The sequence below is a fragment of the Lemur catta genome, chromosome X, assembly GCF_020740605.2.
Source record: "Lemur catta isolate mLemCat1 chromosome X, mLemCat1.pri, whole genome shotgun sequence".
Taxonomy (NCBI): Eukaryota; Metazoa; Chordata; class Mammalia; order Primates; family Lemuridae; genus Lemur; species Lemur catta.
The window spans coordinates 61,911,892-61,923,854 of NC_059155.1; the positions used below are offsets into that span (position 1 = coordinate 61,911,892).

Below are 11,963 nucleotides of genomic sequence, written 5' to 3' on the forward strand. Positions count from 1 at the left end.
ACACATTTGTGAAAGCTGATTATACAGATTGGGTCATTCTTGTCACACCCAAATAAATTAGAGTCAAGGGCTGGGGAAAAGTACTCGAGCACTCAGAACACATAGCACCTGCTCCAAGAATTGTTCCACAAGCCCAGTTGCTGAAACTGCCTGCTGTAACCTGAAACCAGTTTTTCTAATAACTACCGAAACAACCTGCTGCAATTCTAAGACTAGTTTTACCCACGGCCATCATACACCAATCTGAGCTTGCAAGCTCCCCAAAACTTTACTAGTGCCAATGAACTTTCTTTCAAAGCAATACATTTCTCATTTTTATAAAACCTGCAACCTTCTCTTTGTTCTTTGGACATGCTGAAGACCACCCAGTCTGTGTGTATGCCCTGAATTGCAATTCTTGCTTCCCAGATAAAACATTGAATTTACATTCTTCTCTACATTTTCATTTTGACTTTGATACAGTTCACTTACACACCTGAACTTTATTTCTTCATACCATCTTTCCGAGAAGACTGTAAGATACAACACCCACATCGTGATCCCAGTGATTCTGAGCTAAGAGGCAACATTGTGCTTTCATCCTCCCCTCTCTGTGCACACCTCTGCTAGTAATTGGCCAGGGAACTCGTTCCTCTCCTCTGCACTGCTGTCCTTGGCCCTGCTCTGTCTGAGCTAGAGGGGAGAAGGCTATGTGTAGGTGAAAGGAGAGAAAAATCACACCTGGCAAGCCATGTCCAATGAAAGCAGGAAGCAGAGTTATTTCCTGTCACTATTCTTCAAGAAACCATGGAGGGCTCCAGGCAGAGTTATCAACAAGCCATCTGCCCAGACAAGTATTGTGGTATGTATCACTTTGCTAATGCGTCACTTTGCCAATGTATGCAATGAACTGAAATCACAAGAAAGGGGAGGAAGTCAGTGATTACCATGAGGCTCCTCACCTCCAGGCCTGACTCCCTACCTGGGGTCTTTAGGCTAGTGACATCTAAAGTCATCTGCATTGCCCAAAGGTGTTTGAAATTCTCAAACCAAAGTTAAAATCAGTTTTGTTTATAGTTTTGTGTGTTTGTGTATATACATTTTTTAAGGGGGCTTGTAATCAAAAGGTATCTTATTTAAGATATGCAAAAGTTTGACTCAATTTCAAACATAGACTAGTAACAAACTTTCAAGGGATTATCTTCGTAGTGCCTTGAGCCAATAATAGCACCTTGTTTTCAAATGCCTTTCTTAACTGAATTAACTGAGCAGGCTTCTAGAATAATATACCATCAATGACCTCAATTCAAAATCTGATTCTGCTTGGTTTTTCTTAACTTTTTAGTATGAAAAAACTTTAAATTTACACAAATATAGTGAGAATACTATCATAAAACCACCTATGTCTCCAATATTTAACTTCAACAATTGTCTATTCATGGTCAATCATGTTTTATTTCTACTGTTCCTCCCCACCCGACTTCTTTCCCTCCCCTGATTATTTTGAAGCAAACCCCAGACACCCTATCAACTTATCCATGATTGTATTTTTCACAGAAAAAATAGTCTACTAATTCATAGCTTTTTCTCCATAAAAATTATCTGTACTAAATAGCCTTTGGTGATAGTGTATTACAGAATATGAAAACTATCAACTTTTCAAAATTAAAAAAATAGCAAAAAAGCCCAGTAACCCAATAAACTTTCTCGGTATCAATCAAACCTTTAACATAAACATTTAGATACTTCTCTCCTGATATGTCCACCCTCATCTTAGATGAGAGCTCAGATTAGGAACTTTATGTTCTTTCTAATGTGGAAGACCACGTTCAGCATAAAACTGCATCATTTATAACTGCAGTTCAACAGAGTAAAAGGATTATATGAACTGAAATATTTAAGATTAAAGCTTAATGTACACCCTTAAATTTATGCAAGAATATAGAACCTGAGGAGCAGGAAAAATAGTTGTTCAGGAACACTGTACAAGAAATTAACTGTGACTTCAAATGGTGCAGACTATGACAAAACTCTCTTAAAAAGCCAATAAGTGTTATATACATGCAAGTTATTATTACTCAAATTGAATTTGCTAAAATGCTACCCAAGATATAAATGCAAAAAAAAAAAAAAAAAAAACTAAGAAAACAGAAAGTAGTTTTGGATGACTTTTAATATCTTTTTTTTTCCTTTTTATTTAAAAGCCAATAGCATCAAACAATTGCAACTAATCAACATTCCCCCTGATAAAACTGATTTGAGCTAAAATGAAATTTTAAAAACTGCTAACTGATATGGGGACACTTTGCCATAACTGGTGTTTCCTTTCCACTGGCTTCCATTCCTGAATTGAAGCAATAGTGCATGATTATCTCATGTCAAGCACTTGCTTGTGTAAAGATGAAAAAGTCACGCTCTTTCCCCATTCCCACAAGCTCAAAATCTACAAGGAAAAACTATTTAAACAAATACCTCTCTTTCTCTCTCTTCTTGTTACCTTTTTAAAGTTGTGGTAAAATATACATAATAGTTACTATTTTAACCAATTGTAAGCGTACAAATTCGGTGGCATTAAATATAGTCATAGTGTTGTATAACTATCATCACCATCTATACCCGAAATTTTCCATCCTCCCCAGTATAAACTCTGTACTCTAACAACTCCTCCTCCATCCCCCCCAGGCCCTGGTAACCTCTCCTCTACTTTATGTCTCTGTGCATTTGCCTATTCTAGGTATCTCATATAAATGGAATCATACAATATTTGTCTTTCTGTGGCTGGCTTATTTTACATAGCATAATTAAACATGTATTTCTTAATCAAAGCCGGATGCGATGACAGCTTTGATTTAGTAATGAGAACATATGGGGCAGAGGCTCTAAGTTTCAGGAAGGGGTGATATCTGACCCATGTGTCACAGGAGAGAGACAATTTCAATGGGGGTCAGAGGCAGAGGGATGGATGGGGAAACTTTAGGGATGATGAGCACAGAGGGGGCAATGATTAGGCCTCAAGCTTATAGAGTACAATTGGGGTGGAAATGGGCAGAATCTTAGGTTTACTCAATTAACAGTTCCAGTGTCAGGGAAATATGGGCAAACAAGTGGAAAAGGCCTCCTTTCTTGCTTACAATCTAGTTGAAAGAGAGACTTAGTAATTTTCAGGAAGATGATGCCAAGTACAATGTACTCTCAACAGAAAGGATGTGCTGGCTTGGCCTTCAAAGGGAAGGTTGTGATAAGACAAGGCCCAGAGCATGCCCACCATCCAGGAGAGTTGTACCAACAGATGAGCAGACACGCACAGGGCCAGGGCACAGGGTCCTGCACAAAAGGCTATGTGACGGTCTGAGACCTGTTAGCATGGCACCCAGAGAAGTCTGGGAAGTGACCCTAGGCTTTGTTCCACAGAAAGCCATCAGGAAAGCACTGAGGTTAGACAGGCTGGGGCCTGACTGCCAGGGTCATGGCCATGCCTTGGGGACTGCCTTACACTCTGCAGTCATACTGTTTGTGCACAACACGGAGGCTGGCGGCCAATAACACCTGGCCCAGAGGAATTTTCTTCTGTACACAGCCAGATTGGCTCTCTAGGCCTAAGGATCAGGAGGGCTCCAGAGGGCCTGACTTTACCCTCACCCTCTCGGTCACTGTCCTCCACAAAGCCCCCATCACTCGTGGTGGACTGCCTGCAGTGGTCCAGAAGTCTGAACCTCTGTCTGTCCCCAAGAATGTTGCTGATCTCACTGCAGGGGACCCTGACTCTGAAGATTTCCTTTGTGTCCCTTAGATAAACAAACAAAAAAATCCCAAACCTATTTTTTTTAGAGATGGGGTCTTACTATGTGGCCCCAGGCTGGTTTTGAACTCCCGGTCTCCAACAATCCTCCTGTCTCAGCCTCCCAAATAGCTGGGACTAGAGGCATCAGCCACAATGCTGGCCCAAACCTATTTTTTGAAACAAGGCCAAGAGTATGTCTGAACTTCCCATCATGCCAAGTCTGCTATTAATATTTGTCAATGCACATGCCCAGGGGATGCAGTGGAAGGTGGGGGTGGATGAGGATTTGAGATTAATTTGGGGAATATGAATTTCCAAGAGACTAGAAGGCTTTCAGCTATTATTCCATTTGTGCAGGAAGAAGCACTGATGGTTTCTGATGACTGAGAGCAGAGCACGGGATGGATGGGAATGGGCAAAAAATGAAGCCAGGGAAGTCAAGGAGAAGGTGATTCCTTCAACCACCCTTCATTCAATCCATCACTCTTTTATTCTTTCTTTCATCAAGATATCAATTGAACATCTGTTAAATACCAGATACTGTTCTAGGCTCACTGGGGAACAGTCCCTACCCTTGTGGAGTTTACATTCTAGTAGGGGGATACAGATAATATACAACAAATACAATAAATAAGTTAGTTGCAGAGACAATTAGAATATGTCCAGTGAAAATTAGAGGAGGATAAGGTGAATTTGGAGTGCCACTGGAGAAAGGGTATTGTATTTTGAAATATGTTGCTCAGGGGAGGCTTCATTGAGAAGGTGAAATCTGAGCAAAGGATTGAAGGAGGTAGGGAATTAGTTAGTTACATGGCTATCTGGAGGAAGGACATTCCAGGTGGGGCAACTGGCTGGGCAAAGACTCCGAAGTGGGAGCATGTCTGGCACATTCAAGGGATAATAAGGCCAATATGTCAGAAGTGGAGTGAACCAGGTAGAAGGGAGTAGGAGATGAAGTCCAGGGGTAACGGGTGCCAGATCGAGTAGACTTCTAGGCTATTATAAGAGTTCTTTCTCTAAGTCAGTTTCTCAACCTTGGCACTATTGACATTTTTGCCCAGATGATTCTTGGTTGTTGGGGAGCTGTCCTGTGCACTGTAGGGTATTTAGCAGCATCCCTACTGGCTGGCATCCATAAAATGCCAGTAGCACCCTATATAAGATCTGTGATAACAAAAAATGTCTCCAGACATTGCTAGCGGTCCTCTGAGGGAGAAGGGGGAGGGTTGTCCCAGGTTGAGAACCACTGCTTAAAGTGCAATGGGGAGACAATGGGGATTTTTGAGCAGAGGATAACAATCTGATTTATATTTTTAAATGATCACTCAACTTGTCCTATTGAAAAATCACCTTGAGGAGTATAGAGGGGGAGAGACAGGAAAGAAGTAGGCAGATCCTTCAGGATAATCCAGGGACTTGAACTAAGGATGTCACAGTGTAGCTGGTAAGAAGTGGTTGGATTTGGATATCTTGGAGATACAGCCAGTAAGAAGTGAAAGGAGTTAAGGATTACTGGAAGATTCTTGGCCTAAGCAACGAGACAAATAGAGTTGTCATGAACTGAGATAGCGAAGACAGTGGGTAAAACAGGTTTTTAGGTGGGAAATCAGTAGCTCAGTTTTGGCCATGTGGAGTTTGAAATGAAATCCAATAATCTAAGTGAGAGAATATGAATCGCTGAACTGGCAGGAACAGTAGAGATGGATAGGGTATTTTGTCTTCAAGAAATAGCCATTTTTTACAAGAGATAGCCATTTTGATTTAAAAAAAAAACATAGGGTTTAGCACTCGACCAAAGGAGTAAAAAAGAAGAAGTGGAAGAAGGAGTCATGATTTTATGGCTGGAGTGATACTGGTGGCAGAATGGGGATGAATCCCTGAACAGAGAAACAGAACCCAGCATGAGAAACAGGAAGGGGAAAGATGGCAGTCTTACCGCTAATCATATTGGATGTGAGGTGGCAATGGGACAACTCAGAGAACCTGTCTAAAAGAAAGGTGGAAATGTAGCTCTGGTGCTCAGGAGCAGTTAGGAAGCTAGAGACAGAAGGAAAATCCCCTCCCCCAAGGAGTTACAGGTGTATGGAAGGAGGCTGACCAAAAGGAGCAATTAGGATCCCAAAAGACGGAGAAGAACAGTCAAAGGCAATCAAGGAAGGAAGGAAGGAAGGCGCATGGAAGGTGAGGTGAGGAGGGTTCCAGGAAAATTCGAATAAATGGAAACTCACTTTAGCTAATGCTAGGCTATGCTATCTCTAACAATACATGAGGTTATTTATGCTCAGGCCTAAGGCCAATTCCCTGTGTTAAATTACAAGTAAATAATTTGTTAAGAGTTGGTTATTTAAACTTACTCACTGAATTCACAAAATCCAAGCTTGTGAAACCAAAAATAATGTTTAACCATCAAACACAGCACACAATGATGAAATACTACATTACTGTATTTCCTTGGGAATCTGTCCATACTTAAGTTTTCCATAGAGATGGGTCCATGGGCTCCATGGGCCAAAGCAGAGCTTTCTGTGCTATATGTCCTTTGCTCTCACTGATTATTTATGTATATCCTTGGATTTTATTAACACGCCCCTTATCTGCTCTTTTGCAGACTTAGAAATGTGTGGAAAAAGAAAAGATTCTGAAAAACCCTTAATGAATTATTCATAAATCACATATTTATTAAATGGCAAGGAGTTTGAACTCTGCCTGACTAAGCCATTTATATTTATGTGAAATAGAGAGCAAAAAAATGTACTTTGACCAAAGGTTACAATTATATTGAAAAAAACTCTTTGATTCTCAACAGATTGACCCTTTGTTTTCTCTGATTTCAAAAGGAAACAAGACTTTTGCAATTCCCTGAAATCTAAATTAGAGGTTAGGTTGCCATATCTTGACTGAGAAAACTTAGCTTCCTCCTCTCACCCACTTCTTCCCTGGGAGCATGATCCCAATCTGATGTAGCCAAAGGTTTCAAAATTTATTTCTAATAACTGCTTTGTGTGCTGCAACTAATCAATCGCCTAGTGTGGCCAATGAGTTGAAATGCATTTTCTCCTTTCCATTAGATTTCCAAATTATTCATATTCATTCATTCCCTCACAATTCACTCAACTTTTATTTCCTTCCTACTGTGAGTGATTGTAGCCTTTTGCCTGAGCGGCTCCAAGGAGAACAGGGTAGGTATGTACAGGCACAAAGAATGGTGCCCTTCCTGCTTTGGGTCTCTCAGGTACTGAGGTAAAAAAATAACTCAGTAAAAGTGGAAAATCCTAGAAAGCTGAAAGGTTTTCCATTTCCAACATATCTGAGAACAGTGGTCACTTTAAGAGATGTGCAGGGACAGCTCAGGGGTAGGGTAGGCAGTTTCTCTAGCCAGAGAATGGGCTTCTCCTCTCCATATTCCAGCAAGGCTTTTTGTTTGTTTGTTTTTTTGAGACAGAGTCTCGGTCTGTTGCCCGGGCTAGAGTGCCGTGGCGTCAGCCTAGCTCACAGCACCCTCAAACTCCTGGGCTTAAGCAATTCTTCTGCCTCAGCCTCCCGAGTAGCTGGGACTACAGGCATGCACCATCATGCCTGGCTAATTTTTTCTATATATTTTTAGTTGTCCAGCTAATTTCTTTCTAATTTTAGTAGAGACGGGGTCTCGCTCTTGCTCTTGCTCTGGCTCGTCTCGAGCTCCTGACCTCGAGCGATCCTCCTGCCTCGGCCTCCCAGAGTGCTAGGATTACAGGCGTGAGCCATCAAGCCTGGCCTCCAACAAGGTTTTTAAACAGCTGAGTGGAGATGGGCCCAGATTACCAGTAAAGGAAGAGGGAAGCAGAAAGCAATGTGGTTTTCAGTGGCTGAGAGAACAGGTTCTAGCCAAGGGAAGGTGTAACATTAACTCCCCCTATTTCTCAAACTTTCCCAGTGAAAATGCACCGGAAGGGAGGGCACTAACATTAATACTAACAAGCTGCCACCAGCCTCAGGACAGAAGCATTTAACAATAAATGCCACAAAGAATCACAGCCATCCACATTGTATTCGAGGCTACTTTCCTCCAGCTTTAGGGCGGAGCACAAAACAAGAATGCCAGAATAAGGAATTGCGAAGTGAAGGCTCACATTTGTCTACACGGCACAGCTACGATGCTGATACCCTGCCCTGCGAGTGGCTGTGAGTCTGTCCACAGCCCTAGGCATAGTTAGAGGGGTGGGGAGAGATATGATGTAGATCCGAGGGAGTTCCAGTTTACTGCACCTCGGTTTCTGGAACTACAACCTTAGGTTTGTAGCCCTTACTCCTGTCTCCAGCTATTTCACAACAGGCTGGACTTCCTTGACTTCATTTAGATTCAACCAACCCTGCCAACACCCCCTCCCGCCCCAGACAAACTGTCTGGAACAGCTGTTCTCCCGTCAAGTGCAAAAAACCCTAAAGGAGGTGCATCCGTCTGACTCCCATAGTGGAGGAATAGGGGTGGGGTAAGAGAGGCCAATGCCCCATTTGGGCCCCACCCAGTCCTCCGGGGCGCCCCGCGGGGACCCAGGCAGCGCTCGCAAGACTAACAGCTGTCCGGACTCCAGAACCCGGGGCGGCGGGTCTTGGGAGGGCCTGGACTCTCTGGGTCGGCCCACCCCTACTGTCGCCCCCACCCCATTCGGCCGCTGGTCCTTACCTGAGAGTTTCCTCAGATCACAAACCAGCCGCTAGCTCCCCTCTCCGGACCCGCTGCCCACGCGCCCGGCCATCGCAGCCCCGCCCCTTCACGCCCCGGACCACAACCCAGACCACGCCCCCGTTTGAAGCCACGCCCCCACCTGGCATCCGTGCCCTGCCGTACGTCCGGGTCTGTACGTACCACCGCCCTGGTCACGCCCCACAGCACAGCGCCAGACTCTGCCCTCCATCCTGGCCACACCCCTTTCGCCACAGCCACGCCCCTTCCATCCGGGCCTCGCCCCTTTCTCCGTCGTAGCCACGCCTTTGCGCTCCGCCTCTGCTCTCCCCACCCTCCTGGGCCACAGCTTTGCTCCGCTGTGGTCCCGCCGCCACCGCTTCCCCGGTGCAACCCCCTCTTTGTCCCCGCGCCCGAAGCTGGCGGCATTGGTGGAGTGAAATCAGACTGCAGGCTTAAGAGCCTCATCTAAAAAATTACTTTCCTCAGGATTCTCCCACTTCCAAACACCACGACTTGATGTTCTGAGAACAGTTACACTCAGCAGGGAAACAAACACTGGATGTGTCCTTTTCCTGGTAGTTTTCATGTCCAATTTACCCCAGTTTCTTCGAGCTAGTTTTTGTGTTCTCTGAACTCGAGCTATGGACCCATGTTCCTTCCAGCCAGTTTTCATACCCTCTAAACCAGAACCGTGGATGGACTTCTTCTAGCCCTTTAGCTGACCTGAAATGCTAGGCAGATGAGAGGAGTAAACAGAATCCCTCCACTTCCTGATGCCTCCTCTCCATGACATTTCCTGGGCACCCAATGCCCTCTTGCTGTCTAGGGCCTGTCGCGACATTGCCCCCACTTAGCCTGAAACTCCGGTTGCAGTCCTGTGCTCTGAGATTGCTCTGCTGTCCTTGCTCCTTCCATTTACAACTCTGGCTCCACGTGAAACATGCAAAGAGGTTATAACCAGTTTTCTTCCCCTGTACATAAATCTCTGGCCCATTCATTCGAGTCTCATTTATTGAGTATATGCTCTTCTGACAAATAAAACAAACCTCAAGGAACTTACAGTCTGAAGTTGCCCCAACCTGGGTTTGGATGTGACAAGAAATGACAAGGAAGTTAGGGAAGATATGGTAAGGGTGGAAAAGGACTTGGTAATCACAGGTCTTCTTGATCCCACTAGTAGGAATATTAGGGTAGCACACATAGGAAGCCACTTCTATAGTATTTAGTACACTTCTTTACACAATACATTCTCAATAAATCTTCACTGAATATCTACCCTTTCCTCATGTATAGAAAGATATCATTTCCTCCCTTTGGAGCGGTAAAATTTGCTACTTATATTTGCTACTTACATTATTTCTTTGTATGCCAATGATAAAGATTTTATGATTACATATTAGTTCTTTTTTCTTCTCTTCCCACCCTCCATTCCATTGCTGGCTCGAAGACAGTGAGAATATTCAAAATGTTGCGCTAGAAGGAACACAGAGAAAAGAACAAGTTTCAACAGAACAATTTTATTAAGCTCCCCCGACCCTGAGAACTCTGCCTCATTTATAAAATGTTTCAACTGTCAGTCATTTTTTTTTTGCCTGAAAAATAAACTCAAAGAAATTGGTTCAAATTCAGCCTGTAGAAATTACTGAGTTAATTTTTATGCAGGTAGTTCTACCTCACCTTCTTCCCCAAATGATTCGAGGCAGCTTACTAAAATACAGACATTACTAGATAAAAGAAATAGTAAAATGAACAAGGGAAAGGAGAGCTTAATGGACAGAGAATAATGTGGCTAATGATAAGATTAACATTCAAGGATGCAATCCATTACATCCAGAACAGTTGTCAGAGGCAAGCCAGAAATCTGACCCTAAGCTTTTGAGTAGCCAAAGAAAAGAGGAAGTAGCAATCATTTTTAGGTTTCCAGTATTCACATGACAAAAACTGGTTTTCTCTGTTTTGCTTTTATAGAAGCACAGTTTTTCTTGAATTTTAGTCCTGAGAGGAATCCCATTTTCTTGTGAAGATGATGTAGTGAGCTGAGTGGGAACCAAGTGTCATGAGGAGTTACTTCCAGATCCCCTCAATGGAAACAATGGGCACAGTCACAAAGCACAGTACACTAAATTAATTCTATGAACCATCAAAACTTTTTCGTTCATTGGAGTACACAGGCCCTCAATGGTCTGGCTTGATTCAGGGTAGCATTTAGATAGTCTTTATCCAGATGGCAAAGAGGTTTCAACTCACATATCAACTCTGAACTATTCGTAGTAGCTGCCTGAATAACTCTGTTGAGAAGGTTTGGGGCTTTGTCCATGCTCAGAAGGAAAAAGTTCTGTGATCGATTAATGTTGTCAGTGCAAAAACTTATCTGGTACCTCTGTTTTGTAGAAATAGAGGTCTTTACATGCAGGACTTCCGTGCAGTCACTCTAAATCATCAATCCTCATTATAGGGTTTTTGATAAATGTCTAACAGTAGAGGATTCAAGGTCCCTTTCTCACTCTGTTCCACCCACACTGGCCTTCCCCTGTTCATTCCTGTCTCAGAACATTTTTCTTTGCTGTTCCCATTGTTTGGACCACTCTTTTCCCACATGTTACATGGCTGTTTTTTCTCATCATTCAGTTCTCAGCTAAAATGTCACCTATTTAGAGACATCTTTCCTGACAACCATATGTGAAGTTGTATCTGTGCATAAGGATCACCTGAGGACCATGTTCCAATGCACACTCTGACTCAGCTGTTCTGGGATGTGGCCTGAGACTCTGAATTTTAAGCAAGCTCCCAGGAGATGAAAACCTAATGTTCCATAAAAGACTCTGAGTAATAGCTTCACCTCTCCATCTCTGTCACCTGTTTCATCTTCTTCATGGTGTTTCTCACTATTTGAAATTATTAGTGTATTGGATTGTTGGTTGGTTGTTTACTAGAATGTAAATTCCCTAAGAGCAGGGATTTTGACCAGTTTGTCCAACTTTGTATTCTCAGCACTGAACACAGTACCTGGCACATCAGTAGATGCTCTGTAATCATTGTTGAATGAATGATGTTGTTCAAGATTAATTCTGTTATCCCTTCAGTGCCTGCTTACTATAAATGATAGAAGGCAGTGCCACTCAAGTGCCAGTCTGTGAACTGCTAGTTATTGGTACAAGCTGAGATAAGAAGCTTGAACTAGAATGTAAATCTGATATTTCACTAAGCACAATGCTTATTTAGGATGACTTTCTTTTTTCATAGCAAGGCTTCCTAGAGACGAAGGAAGCAATGAGTTGCTTCCCTTTCTGAGGAAGGGTCGTCTTCTAATCCTAGACTGATGAGTGTATGAACTGGGCCCCTCTGGTGTGACACATTTTGAGTAGCACTGATATAGAGACTAGAAAGCTTAATAAGATATATTTTCCATCTTCAGAAAACTCATAGGCAGGTAAGAGAAACATATATTTAAGAGAATAATTACAGGTGGGAGGCAGTGGCTCACACCTGTAATCCTAGCACTCTGGGAGGCCGAGGTGGGAGGATCACTTGAGCTCA

At 43.0% G+C, this 11,963-nt stretch overlaps 1 protein-coding gene across 2 annotated transcripts in view; it reads right to left on the reverse strand.

Moving 5' to 3' along the window:
* Positions 1-8,626, reverse strand: part of CA5B (carbonic anhydrase 5B) — a 34,854-nt gene extending 26,228 nt beyond the window's left edge. The window contains exon 1 of one of the 2 annotated variants that reach the window (XM_045538330.1): positions 8,566-8,626. The gene's annotated coding sequence lies outside the window, so the exon portion shown is untranslated. Of the gene's footprint in view, positions 1-8,423; positions 8,508-8,565 lie in introns of those variants that run through there. The other variant, XM_045538329.1, reaches the window with a different exon arrangement.
* Between the last annotated feature and the right edge of the window lie 3,337 nt (positions 8,627-11,963).